The following is a 20,002-nucleotide window of genomic DNA, read 5'->3' as shown; positions in this document are numbered from 1 at the left end:
GTTTTCTCTTTAGGTCAGTCTAAGGCAGACTGACCTAAAGTCATATCAGTAGTTCGTATCAGTAATTCTGACTATTGATGAACCAGAATTATGATCACAATTATCAGATACTGTTGATTTATCTTTTATTGCTGTGGGGAGGTCAGAGAGAATAGAAAAATCTGAAGTGATTTTTCAATAATTTCATTTATGTTATATGTGGGCTGGCATATTGTTAAAATATTATTTCCCAGATTGTGGCTATTTACATTGTAATTATTTACACCGTAAATGAAATTCATTTAATTTCGTTCACGCGTGCACATCGAAAAAGATAGGTTGCTAATAAATTCTAATCTTACGTTGGTGAACATGGGCACATCAATCCACTGTTCTCTGATCACAACACTCTTTCAAAATGCTTCCCCCTCTTGTTTTTTACACAAGACCTCAAACGTTCCGGGCATTCATCAATAGAAGTGCGCACAACATCCAGCGGGAAATTGGCCACAGCATGCTCCATTGATCTCTTCAGGCTCTCCAATGTGGCATGACTTTTACCAGAGATCATTCCTTCCAAAATAGCCCACAAATGGTAATCAAGTGGATTAAGATCTGGGCTTGCATGAGGCCATTCGTCATGATTGATGAACTCTGGCACATTCTCAGTCAGCCATGTTTGGGTGATCTTTGCCTTGGCAGGCGCTGAGTCCTGTTGGAAGATCCAGTGCTGACTATTGAAGAGAGAATCTGATTGAGGGGGTCTCACATGCAGCTCCAGAATATCATTCAGGTACACCCTTGAACTGGTTTTCACTCCCTGAATACAAAATTGCATCTTTGTTACCCTTCGTAGGAGATTCAACACCAAATCATCACTGATGCTGGGTGATGACCGCTTTCAACCCTTTTTAACGACCTAACTTGCCTCTGCAGAGCTATGGACATACACCTTGTCATTTTGATGGTTGTAACTCTCCTCAATAGTAAAAAGCTTTTCATCTATGAAGACTATCTGCCGATGCTTACCATTCACATACCGACACTGCAGTGCCCTTGATCTTTTGCACCTCCGTTCCATCAGAGCTGGAGTTAGGAACTGTCCTGTTCTCCTACAGAGCACTCATCCCTAGATCACTTTTGATTATGCATGACATCGATCTTGGTTATATTCCCATTTCTCTGGACAGGCTTTTCTCTATTCGTAGGGGATTCCTACGAATTCTGTTCTCCACCGCCTTGATAGCTGCAGGGGGTCCTCACATTTCTTGGGCGACCGACTGGGGCCCGTCATCAATTCTCTGTTGTTAATTGTACCTATCAATTGCCCTGTAGAAAAATCTCGGCTTATTCCATGTGGTTTCAGAAGTTTGAAAATTGTAGGTGTATCATGTTCTGCCTTATGAAGACCTATGACAGCAGTTCTGTTTTCTTTTTCTCCCCATTCTATTTTCACTGGCTTCCTTTACTAATTGATGATACCTGTTAAAGAAAACCATATATTATAAGGGTGAAATCCGAGTTTATCGTAGCGGATAGTGTACTTAATGCAGGCGAATATTTCATGGCTGACCGACAGAGATGGAGGAATGATAAGTAGTAAAAATCATAAATAGTAAAAATTACTAAAGGTCGAAGGAAAATAATACCCTTAAAGGCTGAAATAACGAGTTGGAACAGAGGGTCAGGAACTGTACTTACTCTATGCCCATGCCGGAGTCGTGGAGACGGCCGTAAGGTGCAGACCAATGCATATAAAAGCGACCTCAGGGGTTGGAATGCAGTATGAAGTACGGGGTTGACGGAGGAACGATGAAGCAGCATGTCCAAGGATAAGTGAAAACGAATAACTTGCCAAATAACGTAAAATAGACGCTAAATTTTTTATGAGGCGAATAAGGCTGATATAATAGCAGGAATGTCAGATATGAAGATAATAGTCAGATATGAAGACCTCTTAGCATTGCAGACCAGCTGCCGGAGCAGGTCATGGAATCAATGATATATAGGAATTTTGCTAGCAGAGACAAGGATGTGATTATCCCTTTGTCAGGCCACACCTCGAGTACTGCGTACAGGTCTGGAGGCCTCATTTTAGGAAGGATGTAGAATTGCTAGAATGAGTACAGAGAAAGGCAACAAGATTGGTGAGAGGAACAGAGGGGTGCAAAGAGGAACAAAGTCAATTAAGTACTGCAAGTTGAAGTACTTAAGAAGTACATCTAGAGACTAGGCACCTGCGAGGTGATCTGATTGAGATGTATAGGAGATCTGATTGGAGTAGCCTGTGCGGCCGCAGCTATTTTGCAGCTCCTGGAGAAGAGAAGTTTTTTCTGATTTATTTCTGTTTTATTAGCTTAAATTGGCATATTTACTTATTTTCTAGAGTAGTTTTATATTCCTAGTTACGATACTTAGTTTAAAGTTTAACTTGATAGAGATTTTGTGGGTATTACTTAGTATCGGTAACGGTATCAAATCCACGTGTTACAAATTGCAGCTCCGTTGAACGAGAGGTTTGAACCGTATTTATTATTATTATTATTATTATTATTATTATTTGTTTATTTCTCTTTCGAGACACCCTTAGACAGCACGTGGCTAGAGGGTGTGGTTACATTATAGTATTTACAAGCATGTTTACATGAACTTATTTACAAAATTTGGAGATGAAAAAACACAGAATATGTGGTTAATGAATTAATTGTTAAGTTGGTTTAATTAATTGCAAATGGTTGTTAAATGCTAAATATTATTATATAAATTATTAAATTAGTGTTCTTATTATATTTATACTTGCTGATACACATTACCAAAGATTTCTGTCCTATACATTTTGTCTGTACATAGTTTCTCTGGATCTATATTTAAATTATTAAAATAATTAACAGTATTTGCTGGGAAAAATCTCCCCAGAGAGTCCAATTGAGTCAGTTGGCACTTGAGACTTGGTTCTTCCCTCTTTATTCTCGGTCGTATCATCCGGGGGCGAGTAATCACGTTTCCCACTTTCGGCGAATCTATTCTCTCCGTTAGTAGCTTTGCCAGATTTAAGATGTTTCTGGTTGTGATGATATATTTCCAGGGTGTGATGTCCAGATTGGCAGACAAGACCGCTCTTGAGATGGTAAACGGTTTCCCGGCAATCTTGTTTAGCCATCTCAGGAGCCAGTATTCTACTCCTAAGAAGGCCTTGATGTTGCTCTCAGGGGCTGATGACCAGATAGTCGATGCGTACAACGGAATCGGTGTAACGCATTTAAGGATGTATTGAATTATAAGATGAGGGCTTCGGAGACCGGTGAGTTCTTGTCTAGTGCTCCACAGTGCTGCGTATGTCTTTTTCCTAATGTGTTCGAAGTGAGGTATGAAGTTTAATCCTTCATCCCACTTAAGGCCAAGGTCAACATGTGCGGAGGAATTTTGGATTCTGGTATTGTTCACAAAAATCGTAATTTCATTTTTCTTCTTTTTGTTGGTGAAGGTCATTTGGGCAGTTTTCTTTTCATTAAGTTTCAGGCCAATGTAGTGCAGATATTCTTCTAGCTTCTTGATTGCCTTGTTTGCTTCCTCTGATAGATGGGGTGCAGTTTCTTGTTCTTTAGATGTTACAAAAAATTTCAAATCGTCAGCATATGTAATAAATTGTTCACAGTTTTGAGCTAAAAATGGGGCTAGTGCTATTGCAAAGAAGGTGGCGGACAATACGCCCCCTTGAGATACTCCCCTGGAGATACAGTAAGATGCTGTTTGTTTCCCGTTTATTGCGATAATTTGTCTTTCTTGAAGGGTGTTAGTGAGAATGCTTAAAGTGCTTCCTGAAATGAGGAAATACTCCTTGAGGATTACTGTTATAACTGGGATTGAGACGTTGTCGAAGGCTGTTGCAACATCCAGAAAAACTATGTCCAACTGTTGTTTATTATTTAAAGCTAACTGTATTCGGAGTAGAGTCTCCATTAAATTAGTAACAGTCGACCTTCGAGGAAGCACAGAATGTAAGTATTCTGGCCTGTCCCCAAAGCAGTGCTGATTGATGGTGCTCAGGATTGCTTTTTCAAATATTTTTTGCACAGAGCATCCGATTGCGATGGGCCTGAAATCTTTACTGGTTTTAGGATTGCTTATTTTTGGAACTGGTTTTACGTAATATCTCTTCCATTTTTCCGGGATAACCCCCTCACTTAGTATTCGCTGGAAGAGGTGGTGGAGCGGTTCGATTATGTAAGCGCTACATATTTTTATCATGAATAGCGGGAACTGGTCTGGCCCGATCGTTGCTTTACTGGGGAGCGAGTTAATAGCTTCCTTTAAGTTTTCCCTGCTGATATTAATTTCACGTAACATGTTTCTAGCTCTAGTTTGGTAAGTGCCAGTGGGATCCGTCAGTTTTTCAATCATTTTCTGCATCTCGCGGATGTTTTCCTCACAATTTTTCTGCTTTTCATTCAAAGGCTTTCCGAATGTGACTTCTGTCCACTCTCTAAACAGCTGTTCCGTCATTTCTTTTTTGTTATTTTTCTCGCTAACTATTCTCTTTCCCTTTTTTAATTTTTCCTTCATAACCTCAAAGTATGCTTGTCTTTTCAGTCGAATGAACTGTGCCCTTTCGCGTTTGTACATAGTCTGATCAGTCGGGTGCCCAGTTCTTTTCCACTTTCGGTAGAGCTTTTGCTTCTTTTTAAACATAACTTTTACTTGTGGAGTGAACCAAGAGTTCGCTCTGTCGGAGATCTTTAATACTTTTGCTGCTCCTAGACGGGCGATCTGCAAGAGTAACCTCGAAATCTCATCTATGGCTTCTTCAGTGGACATCTTATATAGACTTTGAAAGTTTTATTGCGCTAAGCATTGCAATATGACCTCGCATTTGATATATTTTGTGGAAAATATCAAATTTGATTCATTACTCTGATGTGTGTCGCAGTTCTGATCGGCAATCTGTCTTCGAAGAGCAACTTCCATTGAAAGCGCAGAGTGGTCGGAGGAAAACTGTAAGGAGTTATCTATTAAGTTAACATCTTGCGCGTTGTAATAAATTAAATCCAAGCACTGTAATCCTCTTGTCGCAGGTGTTGTTAATTGTTTCATTCCGAGTGCTTCTACTGTGGCGTCTAGCTCTGCTTTTGCATCTTTATTCCTCGGTAACGGCATATTCAGATCTCCTAAGATGATTGTCTCAATATTTACGTCTAAGTTTGATACCAGCCAGGTAGAGAACTCATTTCTTATCTCTCTCGTATGTTCTGGTGGCATGTAGATAAGACAAAGCTGTACCTTGCTGTTCTCACCAGAGAATGTGGCGATAACAGCTTCGAAGTTATCTGAATTAGAGCTTTGTTCTTTCCCAATCTGGAAGTCGGTTTTATATAGCATCATTACTCCTCCGCCCCTTTTGATCTCTCTCCCTCTATCGATGCACTTGTAGCCTAAATTGTCTGCCAGAGCGTTCAGCTGCTTATTATTTTGGAGCCACGTTTCTGTCAGACAGATAAATGAGTGTTCTGAATTGATTAGAAGGCTCTGCAAGGTGTGGAGTTTATTGGATATACTGCGAACATTTTGTAGGAAAATGGAGACTTTTGTATCTTCTTTGAAGACTGGCGAGGTGTTCGTTAATTGCTTTTGTTTTGCCAGGGTGTTCACTGCACTAGTTGTGGGCCTTGTCGATTGCTCTCTGTATCTTTTAACGAAGGTGCCACTGGGCCATATGTTTCTGTTCAGTAGTTGGGCTTCACAATTAATGGGGCAAGAGATAGTGAAGGAGGAGTAGGCAGGGTGTCTGGTTCGTACTTGACGTACCTCAACATCGATACCAATTCCCTCAACACACATTTCTCTGATGACACCAGGAGTAATATTGGGGTTGATTCGCGACACAAATATTTTCCCTCTCGTTTGAACCGAAGTGATGTTGTACTTTTCGGCAAGACAAGGACGATATCCTGTGGGTAACCTCGGCGAGGGAACAGGGATTTTATACATAGGATCTCCGTTTGGTCGCGTTGCATCATGTTGCTGATTGGTAGGTAGCAGGTGGCTTTCTGTTTTAGTAGAACTTTGGTCAGCCGACTTTGATGGGAGAGTAACCATCTGTGCGTAGGTAGGTTGTTTCGGTGCATATGGCTCTAAGTTGGAACAGCGATTCATATCTATGCAGGGTTGGCTTGCGGGTAACGCAGTGCTAGCGACTGTTGTCACTGCTCTGTTTTCCGTTCTGCAGTCTGGATTTCTTCTGTTCTGGAAGTAGTTTTCAGTACTTTCTACAATTTCAGGGCGTATCTGTTCTCTGCGGGGAACAGCTTCGTGCAATACTGTTTTTATTTCGCCTGGGAGGGTAGTCCTGAGACGAGTATCATGCTCTTTATTTGATTCTTTAGGATGGGTAGCAGGGCCAGCTCGTAAGTTTTCAGCTGTCTGATTATGTCGTCTGTTAATATGTTGTAGCTGTGTTAGGACGGTGTCTAGTTTCTTATCCATTACTTTCTGACTGGCAATTAGTTTAATGTTGTGTTCTCTTAGTTCGTGATTTTCCTTTTGGATGTCCTGGAGAGTTTTGCAAATGGGGAGAAGGAGTTCTTCTAGTAAGTCTCCCTGCCTCCGTATGTCGTTGGCTAATTGGTTGTGCTTCGCTTCGTTTTTATCTTCTGTCTGAAATGCTATACAGCTCGCTTCTATAGTGTGGTCTAAAATGTTACAAATATCCTGGGGGTCGTCACTTGTTTTCTTGTGTTCACATTCTTCTGGGCATGTGTCACAGCCTAAGATTTGAGCTAAGGAGTGATTTAGTTTCCTGTTCCGCTCCGTTACCGTGTGGTTGCTAGCGGACTGTGAGGAGGGGGGGTCTTCATTTTCTGAGTCACTAGTGTCTATGATACCTTGTGGCGCTTCAGTTGTTTTATTCAGTTGTTCCGTTCTATCATTTTCATTTGTGGACTTACAACTTGTGCAAAGAAACTTCTTGCGTCGTTTCTGATTTAAACGCACTATATCCACTTGAGAACAGCAACTTCCAATTATGATTCTGCACCGTGAACATTTGATCGTGTATTTATTTGCTGTCTTACAAACGCTGCACGCCAGTTCCGTTGAATCCGTTGGTTGTTTTTCCATGCTGAAGGGTAAATTGTAATAGCGAACTGAATTCTTTAATCCTCCAGGGAGGGTTGGCTGTTGTAAAAAAGCTCTTTCTGACTTTAGCTCTAGGCGGTAGTGCCTAATTCTTTAGCGCAGCAGGGTGTGTGACCTTGAGGGACACTTGCAGGTGAACGAGGATGAAATAGCAAGTGATAAGCATGCAGAAAATCATTAATAAAACTTTACCTGAGCATTAATTTCTTCTTCTGTTGGAATATTCAGATGGAGGGAGTCATATGCCTTCTATCGGTATTAATCATATCTAGTAAATGACTAATTGTTAAGTAAAAATAGACAAATAGACGGAGCACAAATATTACACTGCTGTCATCTCCGCCACCTAGCGGTAATCTCCGATTGGCGGAGGTGGCGGAGATGACAGCATTTAGCCGATTTATTAACCAATTGTTATATCAAATTATTATCTGTAAGTAGCTATAGATCTAGTCAGGATCCTTAGTTTATTCTAAATTGAGACAGCGAGATTTGGAAGTTAATCAATACCTAAGAGTCCATAGAACTACCGTTCGTAATTACCGCCATTGTAACACGATACAGCATATCCGGAATTCGATAGCATTAGCTTTGTATAGTATAGTGCATAATATAATATTGTCAATTAATCAGTAAATCTATTAATCTTGTTAAACTTCATTGTCAATTAAATTGTACTTTTAACTATATATATATATATATAACGACTTAGAGTACAAACGTAACAAATAATTAATACATACTTGATACGGAAGTTATATAAAGGGAACTCGTAGAGAACACTCGATACTGAAAAATAAATGTAGCGTAATAACTGTGTTAGGATACAAGTTTAAGGTTTTAATTTTGTTCTGAAATTGTAATTTTATTGACATTAAATCGAAATCATGACTCAGACCAGAGCAGAAAAGCAAAAGGCTCAAGCTAATGAGAGTGCTGTGGCTCAGGGGAGAACTGAGGTGGGCAGTTGCCCTCTGAATCACAGCCATTTAAGATGCACTGTTTGCTTGATGTTTGCGGAGCAATCGGGTACGGGACATGACACTGCTATGGGGGATGTCTTTGTGTGTGCACGATGCAAGGAGAGCAAGGAAATTAGGCGACAACTCAGCGTTGTTATGGGCCTATATGAGACCTTGAAGGACAGGTGGATGCCCTCGAAGGAAATAAATTGAGGGGCCCATCAAGCTCTCAGCTGCCCACATCAACACCAGAACTTGCACTTGGTCATCTTGCAACACAGAGGCAGCCCCCAAGGCAGAATGCGCTGGTCCCACAGGAACTAGTAGTTGTTGGTGACTCTATTGTCAGGGAAACGGGGAACATGGTATGTAAAAGGATAGGTGGAACAGGACCAGGGTATGTCTGCCAGGGGCAAAGGTTGATGTTGTTGTAGAGCGGATATCATCCTTTAAGGGCACAAAAGGTGATATAGTTGTACAGGTTGGCACTAATGATATTAAGAGTAGGAGACCAGCGGAATTACTTAACAAATACAGGTCACTGTTGAAAAAAATCCGTGAAGTAGGGTTGAATTTGAAAGTGTCTGCAATTCTGCCCAGACACGATAGTAGGGAGTATATGATGAGAGCCTTGTCGATCAATTCGGCCCTGGAAAAATTGTGCAAGACTCAAGCGGTAGAATTTTTTTCAGCCTGGACTGTACTTGTTAACAGGAGAGATTGCTTCTACAGGGATGGGATACACTTAAATAAAAAGGGTGCAAGAATATTTGCTGATGCTATCGAGGCACTGTTAGGTGGGTCGGAAAACTGCTAGCTTGGGGGGGGGGGACAAAGACTAATAGATTAACAGTAGCCACTGGCAGAGGTGAAAGAGATTCTTGCATTGCTTCTATTGGAATGAGTAGAAGCCTGAAAAACAAGATGCAGGATATTTCAGAGACTGATGGAAGTCATTGCGTTACAAGTAAACACATGGGTTGTGTTAGGGTAGCTAAGAATAGAAACAGGTGCATGTATACTTGCGTGTACACCAATGCTAGGAGTTTAGTAAATAAATTTGTTGAATTTGAGGTATTGCTCAAAACATCAAAGGCCAAATTGTTGGGATATCAGAGACGTCGTGTCGCACAGATATAAGGACGCAGAACTGGAATTTGTGGAGTACAACGTCTACAGAAAGGATAGACAGGATAGGAAGGGAGGAGGGGTTAAGCTATTAGTTAAGAAACACATAAATCCAAGGAAGTGAAGGCAGTCGACATCGATGGACAGGGCAGTGTCGAGTCAGTTTGGTGTGACATAAGCATAATAAATCAAAATTGAGAGCAGGAGTGTGCTATAGGCCTAATGACTCTGAGGAGTATAATAAGATACTGTACAGGGAAATAGAATGGGCCAGTAAATCAGAGAGTCTTATAATTGGGGATTTTAATTTCCCAGATATTGACTGGAATTTGTGGGTTGGTCACTCGCACACTAGCAAGGCTTTTGTGGATTTATTGGATGATTGTTTTCTACACCAGCATGTTCGGGAGGCAACTAGAGGGAGTAATACTCTTGATCTGATTATCAGTAGTGATTCTTCATGCATTAAAAACTGCAGATAAAGGAACCACTAGGTGGCAGTGATCACAGTGTGCTGAAGTGGGAGTTACTCAAAGAGGTAACTACCATTAGGGGTAAAGGGAAGGGGTATTGCTTTCGTAAAGGCGACTATGATGGTCTGAGACAGTATTTAAATTCTATACAGTGGGACCAACTGATGATGTTACCAACAGCAAATTCAAAATGGGAAGCATTCAAGGAAATAGGCTTTACATACCAACCAAGAAATATTGTTCAAGGTTCAGGCCTAAATGATTGTCAGATGAACTAATGAGACATATAGCAGAGAAGTAAAATGCATGGGATACATACAAATTAATGGGTGACATGGAAGCCTATGATAGATATAAGTTGGTCTGTAACCAAGTCACAAAGGAGATTAGGCAGACGAAGGCAGATTATGAGAAATCCTTGGCAAAGGATGCAAAGAAAAACAGAAAAGAGTTCTTTACCTATTTAAACTCAAGAAGGAAAGGGATGAATCAGATTGGTCCACTGGATGTTGATGGTTCAACAGTTGAGGATCCTGCTCAGGTGGCTAACAATCTAAACGTGTATTTTGCATCTACATTCACACATGAGGAGTTATTCAGGAAGGGGAATGTCGTAGGTGAAGTAAACATTGGCAGTGAGCTAGATGATTTTCTAATAACTGAGAGGAAAGTGGAGGAGAAATTGTTGAGGATAAACATAAAAAAGGCACCCGGGGTGGATGGGATCTATCCAGTTATATTAAAGGAGGCAGCAAAGGAAGTAAGCAAACCCCTAGCCATAATTATGAGAGCTTCTTTCGACTCAGTGGAGGTACCCATAGAGTGGAGACGTACAAATGTAACCCCAATTCACAAAGGAGGATCAAAGGCTGACACAAGTAATTATAGACCTGTTAGTTTAACTTCGGTTCCAGGAAAATTAATGGAGGCACTGGTTAAAGAAGCACTGCAGGATCATCTAGACAAGAATTCAGTTATAGCTCAGACACAGCATGGTTTTGTTAAGGGCAGGTCTTGTATGACCAATTTGATTGGATACTATGATGTAGTCACAAAAGAACTGGATGCAGGGAATAACTTTGATATTATATATTTGGATCTTAGAAAGGCTTTTGATACTTTTGCGCATGGAAGACTGCTGCACAAATTGGAGCAGTGTGGAATTGGAGGCAAATTGCTGCCATGGATAAAGGGATGGTTGAGTCGCAGAAGACAGAGAGTGGTAATCAATGGACGCTGCTCAACGTGGACTAATGTTATTAGTGGAGTTCCTCAGGGTTCAGTGTTGGGTCCATTGTTGTTTTCTGTATTTATAAATGATATTGATGATGGTATATCAAGCTTAATGTCCAAGTTTGCAGACGATACAAAGGTTGGCAGGGTTGTTAAGGACACTACTGATGCTATGCTGCTGCTACAGGATCTGGAAAGGTTGAGCAGATGGGCTGAGAGGTGGCAAATGAAGTTTAACATTGACAAATGTAAAGTACTACATATGGGAAACAGTAACCCCAGATCAACGTATCAACTCTGTGGTACTACGCTGACAGTGGTAGAGAATGAAAAGGACCTGGGGGTAATTGTGCAGGCAGATATGAAGTTCTCTGAGCAGTGCAGACGAGCTGCAAGAGTAGCTCATGGTGTCTTTTCAATGATATACAGGAATTTTTCTAGCAGGGATAGGGATGTGATTATTCCCTTGTATAAGGCATTGGTCAGGCCACACCTTGAGTACTGTATACAGGTCTGGAGGCCTCATTTCAAGAAGGATGTAGAGCTGCTGGAACGAGTACAGAGAAGGGCAACAAGATTAGGGAATGGAACAAAGGGTTGCTATTACGAAGAAATTCTTAAATTTTGCAAATTACAGAGTCTGGAGACTAGGCATCGGCGAGGTGATCTGATAGAGGTGTATAAGGCTTTGAATGGTTTGAGCATGCTCAATGCCGATGCGATTCTTCCTCTTGCTCAGAATAATCACCTGAGAGGGCATAAATTCAAATTGAGGAAGGACGGATGTCGGATAGATTTGCGGAAATTTGTCTTTAGCCAGCGAGCAGTTGGTTTGTGGAATAGACTTCCATCACTTGTTGTTGAAGTTGATAGCCTAAACAAATTTAAGGCTCAGCTGGACAGGTATTTCGAACGAACGGAGGGGTGAAATGGGAGTAGTGGTTGTGTTTTTTTTTTTTTTTTTTTGGCTGATGCTGAATAAGCTTTCTTTCTTGCATCGAATGCCTCTGCTAATGCTAATAAGGTCCTTTTGCGCTTGCGCGAATGGTTGTGGTTGTGCTCTGTTTGCACTCCTGCAAAAGTGAGCTAAATGAATGGTTTCTGATGAATCTGCTCCAACATTCTTATACTGTCTGAATCAGCGAGTTTTGTTCGTCACATCTATCAAGAAAGAAGAGATTTTGGAAAGATAGTTTTCATGCTATAACGAATGAAATTTATGCTCCCTTTCTACAGGGCATCTCAGATCGTTTCTGTAGGCGGCCCAGAGGCTGGGAAGTATCAACGAAAGGATTACTCCATCGCAGTACAAACAAGGTTATACTGCGAGGGAGTAATCTCTCTCTCTCTCTCTCTCTCTCTCTCTCTCTCTCTTCTTGATAAAACTATTATTGGACAAAAACAGCCACTTTACTGTTTTTGTCCAATAATAGCATGCAAGGTCACCTGCCTTTTTTTTACGAAGAGGACTGTGCCTTCAGAAGATCCTCTGCTAGTTAATCTGCAGTGGTATGAAATCCAGTACTGTTGTTTAAATGTTGTTTAAATTTAGGAATGTTGCTAGGAATGCCTCTTACTTAAATTGGGACTCTACTAAGCATATCTTTAAAATTCACTCGTTGAATGAATTGTAATGAATTCTGAAGAATTCTAACTAAAGTTCACGGATACGTTTAGTACAAAATTATTTCAGATGGCAATAATTCTGTGTTGTATATCTCATACTTTGTATACTTATATTTTGTATATTGTCTATTTTTTATATTTTTTATCTCAAAAGAAATCCTGTGTACTTATTGTTAATTACAATTGCTCCGCAAGTGCAAATTATTTGCCAATTGTGCAAAAAAGAAATGCAATTCGGAATGCAGTCTTGTGTACTGCATTAAATGCATAGATATGTCAACAGCGAACTGTAAAAAGATGTGACAGGCAGCGATCGACTCGTGGAAGGGCCCATATTGTATAAATCACAGGCAATCAAAGAAAAAGCAGACGAAACATGAAAATAACTTAGGATCCAGCCCAGCTGATCCTTCAAGCCCTCCCGACGGTGAACCTCCTTGTTTCAACTGTCCCTTATCATCAATGAATACTCGACAGAGTGGGCTATCCGAGGCCATACCTCATGACGTGGTATCAGAGCAGACAAATCGCTCCTTCTCTCGCCTCCTTAACAAAGAAGTTTCACAAGATGAAAATCCAAATGAGCTGACCACAAAACTCATTTTTCAAATCTTGGACACTCACAAATCCATGATGGTCTCTCTTCTTGATGAAACTACAAAAATCAGATTAGAAAACGTGCATTTGAGTGAATTTAATTATATTTTGCTACAAAAGATTCCTGATTTGACAGATCTTATTCGAAACTACAGCAGATCATTAAGTCCTATATACAATTGGACGAATCCTATGGAAAATTCTAATTTCCAGCCAGCCCCTGTTGCTGTTGCAGAAGCCACTCACGCATCTATTATACAAACCTCCATACCCTCTAGTATATGCTCCTGTCGCCAGTCAGTCTCAGAAAACATCTAAGGATGTCAATCGAACTTCAAATCCACTCCTAGAAGATGTAATTTCCTCTAGACGGCGGACAGACCTCATCGGAAGACAGCAGAATCTATCTGCATCTAATCACACAGGCAGATGTCGACATCTTCCACATGTTGTGGGAACAGCCACCAACTCTACAATCAGAGCAATCCCCAGAACTAAAAGTTCGACCAGGGGTATATTTGTCTCATGACTCGAACCTCAACTCCGCGATACAGAAGTAGAGCAGCATATGAGAACTCAACTGCAGATAGAAACAAAGGTAATACAAATGATTCCTAAACACGAGTCGTACAGCTCTTTCTACATTCGATGTCAGCAAACAGACTTTGATGAATTACTGAAGGACCACTTGTTGGTCTGTGGGAACCATCATTCGGCCTCTCTATGGACGACCCCCTCTTCCTGGTCCTAGGTTACCAGCTAGTGACTTAGCTATCGAAACAAGTGAGCATGAATGACAATCCGTGCGTTTTTCAGATATTCAGGAATCTCTACAGGAAATATGTCTACAAATGATTCATCTTTCTTAAGAAAATACAGTATAATCCAGTGAATGTATTTAATAGCACAATAAATACAATAAGATACAGTAGAAGCTTTCGAGGCTGTCGAGTCTCTTTATCAACTAATAGATTGAAATATGATGACAGCTGATATAGTTATGCGTGCAGTGAGCTGAGAGTGAAGTCACATTATTCATTCAAGCTGGTTTCCTATTGTTGTCGCACGGACATGCGCTGTTTTACTCTATCGTTTGTCGAGGTGTAAAATGATTGGCTCCAGGATGGGGTGCATTCTCATGCCTTTGCAGCGGTTTATGGCCTTCGGATTGTTCAATATATTAAGTGACTCTAGCCATGCGCGGTGGCGAAAGTGTCGTGAGTGGTCCACTATTTCGAAGTCACGTTTGGGATCGAGATCGTGGTTGGTGGCCCAAAAATGCTCCGCGACTGCGAACTGGTCAGTTTCGGCAGGAAGGATTGCTCTGTCATGCTCCGTAAGGCGATCTTGAAGACGTCTTGATGTCTCACCTATGTAGCACTGTCACAGTCTCTGCAGGTGATGCAGTATATTACGTTGCTGTGTAAGAGAGGTGTGACAGGGGTCTTCACACTGGAGACAAGCTATCGTAGGTTTCTGTAGGGTAACTGTACGCATTTTATGTTGTAATTTCTGGGGATTTTTGAGATCCGACCTGACATGCCTGAATAGTATGGAATGTAGGCGGATTGTATTCTGTCTTGGTTCGGGGGTCTTGGGTGGGATGCGAGTTCTTGTGCTTGTAATAGGCATCTTTCTAGCACATGTGGGATGGATATCCACATTTGGTCAGGTCTGTCCTCACACGGGAAATCTCGTTGCGTCTGATTGCATCAGTGCTGGAATGGCTCCAAGCCCTGGAGAATAGGGTGCGAGCAGTGCTGTTGAGATTACTGGGTGCATGGCCGGATCTGTAGTTTGTAAATTGTCCGCACCACATAGGTTTACGGTATACCGAAGTTTCTAGACGTGGGCCTACGCGTTGCACTAAGACATCCAGGAACGGGAGTGTCTCGTTGACTTCTAACTCTAGAGTAAACTGTATGAAATTAGACAGGGAATTAAGGTATTCTAGTAATGCTGTTTCAGAGCCACGTGGCATTACAGTGAAAATATCATCAACGTAATACCACGTGGCTCTCATATATCAGGAGCCCAGGGAATAAAAAGGCCACAGACCAAGAGGGGAAATATGCCCGTTCATCTCAAACAAGATTTTTAATATGTTAAAGAAAAGAGACAACCTTGCAAGAATTGCTAGAGCAACAGGAATTGAGACAGATAAAATTAAATAACCAACGTACAGAAACAAAGTCACTGACTGCATTCGGTCAGAGAAAAGAAAATACTATAGTTCTCAACTTACAGGAATCATAACAAGCAAGAAAAAATGGACAGTTTTGAACAAACTATTACCGGGAAGGAAACTGAAATCACGGAGCTACGTTGGAGATGTAGTTGAAACGAGATGCTCATTTCAGTTGACGAGCTAAAAGCTACTGCCTTCTGTAACCACTTTATATCAAGTGGAATAACCTCTTTCAAGACGAACTTGATTTCAGAGACTATGAAATGAGAGAATCTGCCAAGTACTCAATCAGAAACTCTGTTTTTTTCTCGCTCCCTTCTCCGATCAAGAGATTTTAGAGGCAAGGAATCAATTGAAAGAAAAGGGAGCCCCTGGTTTTGATGAAATACCTCCTTCTCTGCTGAAAAAGGTCCTTAGCTCAATTCTTACGCTACTGAAGTATATATTTAATCTCTCCTTTCAATCTGGTAAATTCCCTTCTCATTTCAAAAAAGCAAGAATCATCCCTGTTCCAAAGGGAAACCGCTGTAACTCTATTAACACCTTTTGCCCAATAGTTCTACTCTCAGTTTTTGCAAAATTATTCGAAGAAATTCTTCAAAGCAGACTCATGGGTTTTCTTGAATAAAATCAGCTTGTACATCAACAACAGTATGCTTATCGCTCTAAAAGATCCACTGATCTTGCAATTGTTGACTTCTGCTCAAGGATCGTTGAAAGTCGTGAAAAGGGTCACTATGTTATAGCACTGTTTCTTGACTTACTTAAGCTTTTGATTGAATAAACCATAATATTCTATTTAACAAACTCAATAATCTTGTCCTTGAGAGGGAAAATTAACCTTCTCCTTGAAGACTTACCTTATTGATCGGCCGTTTGTCTTAAGAACAAATCAATCATACTCCGACATCTGTTATTTCTCCAGGGAAGTACCCCAAGGACCTATCCTATTTGTTCTTTACATCGATGAATTTCTCTCTCTTCTTCCATCTTCTCACCTAGTAGCGTATGCTGATGATATTTCCATCCTGATCACAGTTAAAGACCCTGATCAGCTTCAACTCAAAATCTCTGCCTTGCTCTCTGTAATGCATAGTTGGGTTCAAAAGAATCAGCTTATACTGAATCCAGAAAAATCAAAATACATGGTGTTTAGAACGAAAAACAAAATACTAAATATTGATTTAGAAGTAACATACAAAGAAAAACAACTTGAAAGGGTGAATGAAACCAAGTTTCTCGGAATCTGGCTAGATGATAAGCTAAGTTGGGCAAAACAGATGGTAACCCTACGAAATAAAACTCCGTAACTAGCGGGAATACTCGCCAGGGCCTCTGCCTGGGTGTCTCCTTCCCTTCTCAGACTAGTATTCGTTTCCTTAATTCAGCCGCACCTCACCTATGGAATCATTTCATGGGGTACCACCAGCCAAGACAACCTTGCGAGAATCAACTCCATTCTCAATCGATGCGTTCATTCAATTTTGGGCCTTCCCTCCCTGGAACGCATCGGTTAGTTCGAAATACAAGGAAGTGACTCCTCAGCATCTACCAACTGCTACAGAAAGCCCAAGCGGTCTTTGTTTACAATGCATTGAAGACACCTCTGTTTACAATGCATTGAAGACACCCCTCTCTTTAGATCCGATTTCATAACCATAGAAAAAGAAGAAATATCATACAATCTAAGAAATGAAGCCAACCTGAAGATCCCGCTTTTCAGAAAAGCCATAGTCAGAAAAGTATAAAATACAGAGGCGCTAAAACCTGGAACAAACTTCCTGCAAAAATCAAAAATGTCACTTCACTAAATCAATTCAAGAAACTACTAAATGAACACATCACCAGGGATGTCTGATTCAAATTACCTACCACTCAACTCGTGGGTTTTAAAAACACCAACATGGAAATAATATACAAATGTTAAAGGAAACAGTTTTAACATAACAAATAGTTTGTAAATTTCTGTGCATACATCTCTCTTCATTTTTCTTTTTTCTCCTCGTTTAATTGTAAAAAATGTTCACAATGATATTATAAATATTGATGCTTTCCGAAGTCTTCTGTAAAGAAATGTACAAAAACCTCTAATTTATTTATGTCTTTTCGGTTGAACATTATCTGTACAATTTCAGAACTGTATATTTTTCAATTGTATATTTGTATATTCATCGTTTTTTTAAGGAAAAACCCCGTAAAAAGCCATTGGCTTAAGTGTTCTCCCTCCCTTTTGCAGTTATCTCTCAAAAAAGTGTAACATAAAATAGGGATAAATAAATTATTATTATTATTATTATTATTATTATTATTAAGGCCTTGAATGGTTTGAGCAGGCTCAATGCTGACGGGATACTTCCGCTTGCTCAGGCTTAGAACCAGGGCCGCCCCAAGTGGGTATGGCGAGGTAAGCGTCGCTCACGAGCGGCAGTTCAGGAGGGCGCCAACAAAATTTTTGACATATACAAGTCGAACCTCTGTTTAACGAACTTCTTTATAGAAAAATTTGGTATTTAGCGATATTTTTAATTCCCCTGGGTAGTTACATTTATAATAGTTTCAGTAGAACAAATAAAATTTCAATATAACGAACGGATTACGAGAGACTTTACTGGGAACCCATTGTTCGCACCTATTGAGTCAATTGAGGCTATTGAGTCAATTAGTGCTGCTGCTAAGCACGAATTAAGAGCCAAAAGGATTACCATTCTGCAACTTAAAATCTATCCAACCGCTTCTCCCACATAATGTTACCAAATGACCACAGAAGTCGCACTGGTCATTTGTTTGATTTTATACAATCAGCGCAATTTCCTTCGTTTACCAGTACTCAACACGTCAGGCAAATAATTCATTTGAAATAAATACAGTACATGCAATTTCAAGCACATTAATTTGCTTATCTGGATCTGTGTTTCATATTTATATTTTGCAGTTATAAAATCTTATTGTTCTTCAAGTTCTCTGCGCTCAGGCAGGGTCAAGGTTTCATTGACTCCATGCTTCTCTATCTTGTGCTATACTTTTAATTTCTGCATAATTTCCTCTTACCGTCCAATCCATCATTCCAGTTCTCCTTCTCCCAACAGTTCTCTTTCCACACATCTACCCTTCAGTCCCTTTCCTCAGCATGCTTTCTCTTCTCAATACATGTGATATATAAAGTTAGTTTGTCTCCTTCTTAACACTTTACAAACATTCTCTCATTGACTTTCCGCAAAATATCATTCTCACTCTGTCCACCCATTTCACCCTTTCCATTCTCTTCCACAACCACATCTCGAAAGCTTCTAGGCGTCTAATCTTCTCTTTCCCAGTGTCCATGTCTCGGAGCTATATAGTACAACAGTCCATATTAATGTTTTCATCATTTTCTTTCTTAATTCCTCCTTGAAATAGTTCTTTTCTGTTACTAAATGCTTCTTTCCCATTGTAATTCTTGTTTTAATTTCTTCCAGGCTTTTCCCAGTTTCTGTCATTATGCTTCCCAAGTATTTGTATCTGTCGACCTGTTCCAATATTATTCCATCTAACGTTGTATTGATTCCTCCTCTTGGCCACTTTGAAATTAACATTACTTAGGTTTTATTGGTGTTAATCTTCATATTTTCTCCTTTATTTTGCTGTTCAAGATGTCCAAGGAGCTCTGTAATTCTTCATCATTAGCAATCAATATCTAGTCATCTGCAAATCTTATTGCCGTTATCTTCCCCCTTCCTACTTTTACACCTCCTTTCTGCTCTTTCTTTAACTCTTTCACAAGTGCTTCTGCATATAAATCAAATAGTATGGGCCACATGGAACATCTTTGCCTTACATCCCTACCAATAGGAAATCATGGAATATTTTCAAGAAAATAGAACAGAGGAAGCATTCCAAAAAAATCTCGATTCGGCTCATAATATGGCTACTATCACTGACATTGCCGCTTCATTTCCAGAAGTAAGCACTGTAAGGAAATTATTGAAAAGATGGCATTTATATTATGAACGTAGAGAGGAAACTATTCAGGATCCGCAACAAAATTTCAAAATTAAATTTTTTCTTTCAAATTATGGACACAACAATTTTCTCGTTAACTGAAAGGTTTAGAAATATGAAAGAACAAGTAGAAATATTTAAAATATTTTATATTTCTGATTTTAAAAAAATGGTAATATAACGATTTCTTAAATCTTTGCAAATATTTACGTAATAAATTAAGTGACATTGATCATAACGAGTCTGATTTGATGGTTCGGCATCATATGTATGCAACCAAGCAAATTTACAGCAGTATGCTAATGTTCATTTTGGGCACATTTGGGCAATTTAGACATAATACTTAATGCAGAACTCAGAACCATCATGGCACATGGCTTTAAATTCAGGCCCAAAACCTGAATATAATAGATGATTCTGTATTAGAAGACGAAATGCATAAGGCATAATTTCTTATGGGTTTGGGTAATTAACTATATACTATCAGTGTAGACACACGGATATTAAAATTTGGCCCCATAAATTTGAACAACGTATATAGTGTAAAGACATCGGTTTAATTGTATCTCATACATTAAATACATAAGAAGAAGAACTCTTTATTATATACAGAAGGCACATTGCTGTATACAACTGCCTTCACGGATACAAGCCAGGAGTTTACATAAAAGAAATTACACAACGTAATAAACAATGATGAAAAAATT

At 39.9% G+C, this 20,002-nt stretch overlaps 1 protein-coding gene across 4 annotated transcripts in view; it reads left to right on the top strand.

Annotated features, from left to right (window-relative positions):
• The window catches only part of LOC150081744 (synaptotagmin-15-like), a 377,464-nt gene that overhangs the window by 225,311 nt on the left and 132,151 nt on the right, over window positions 1-20,002 (top strand). The gene's annotated exons all lie outside the window — the stretch shown is intronic.

Source organism: Mastigoproctus giganteus, chromosome 8, assembly GCF_048544385.1.
Source record: "Mastigoproctus giganteus isolate SK-2022 chromosome 8, ASM4854438v1, whole genome shotgun sequence".
NCBI lineage: Eukaryota > Metazoa > Arthropoda > Arachnida > Uropygi > Thelyphonidae > Mastigoproctus > Mastigoproctus giganteus.
Note: the sequence above shows the minus strand (reverse complement) of the source record. Positions and strands in the feature narration are given on the sequence as shown.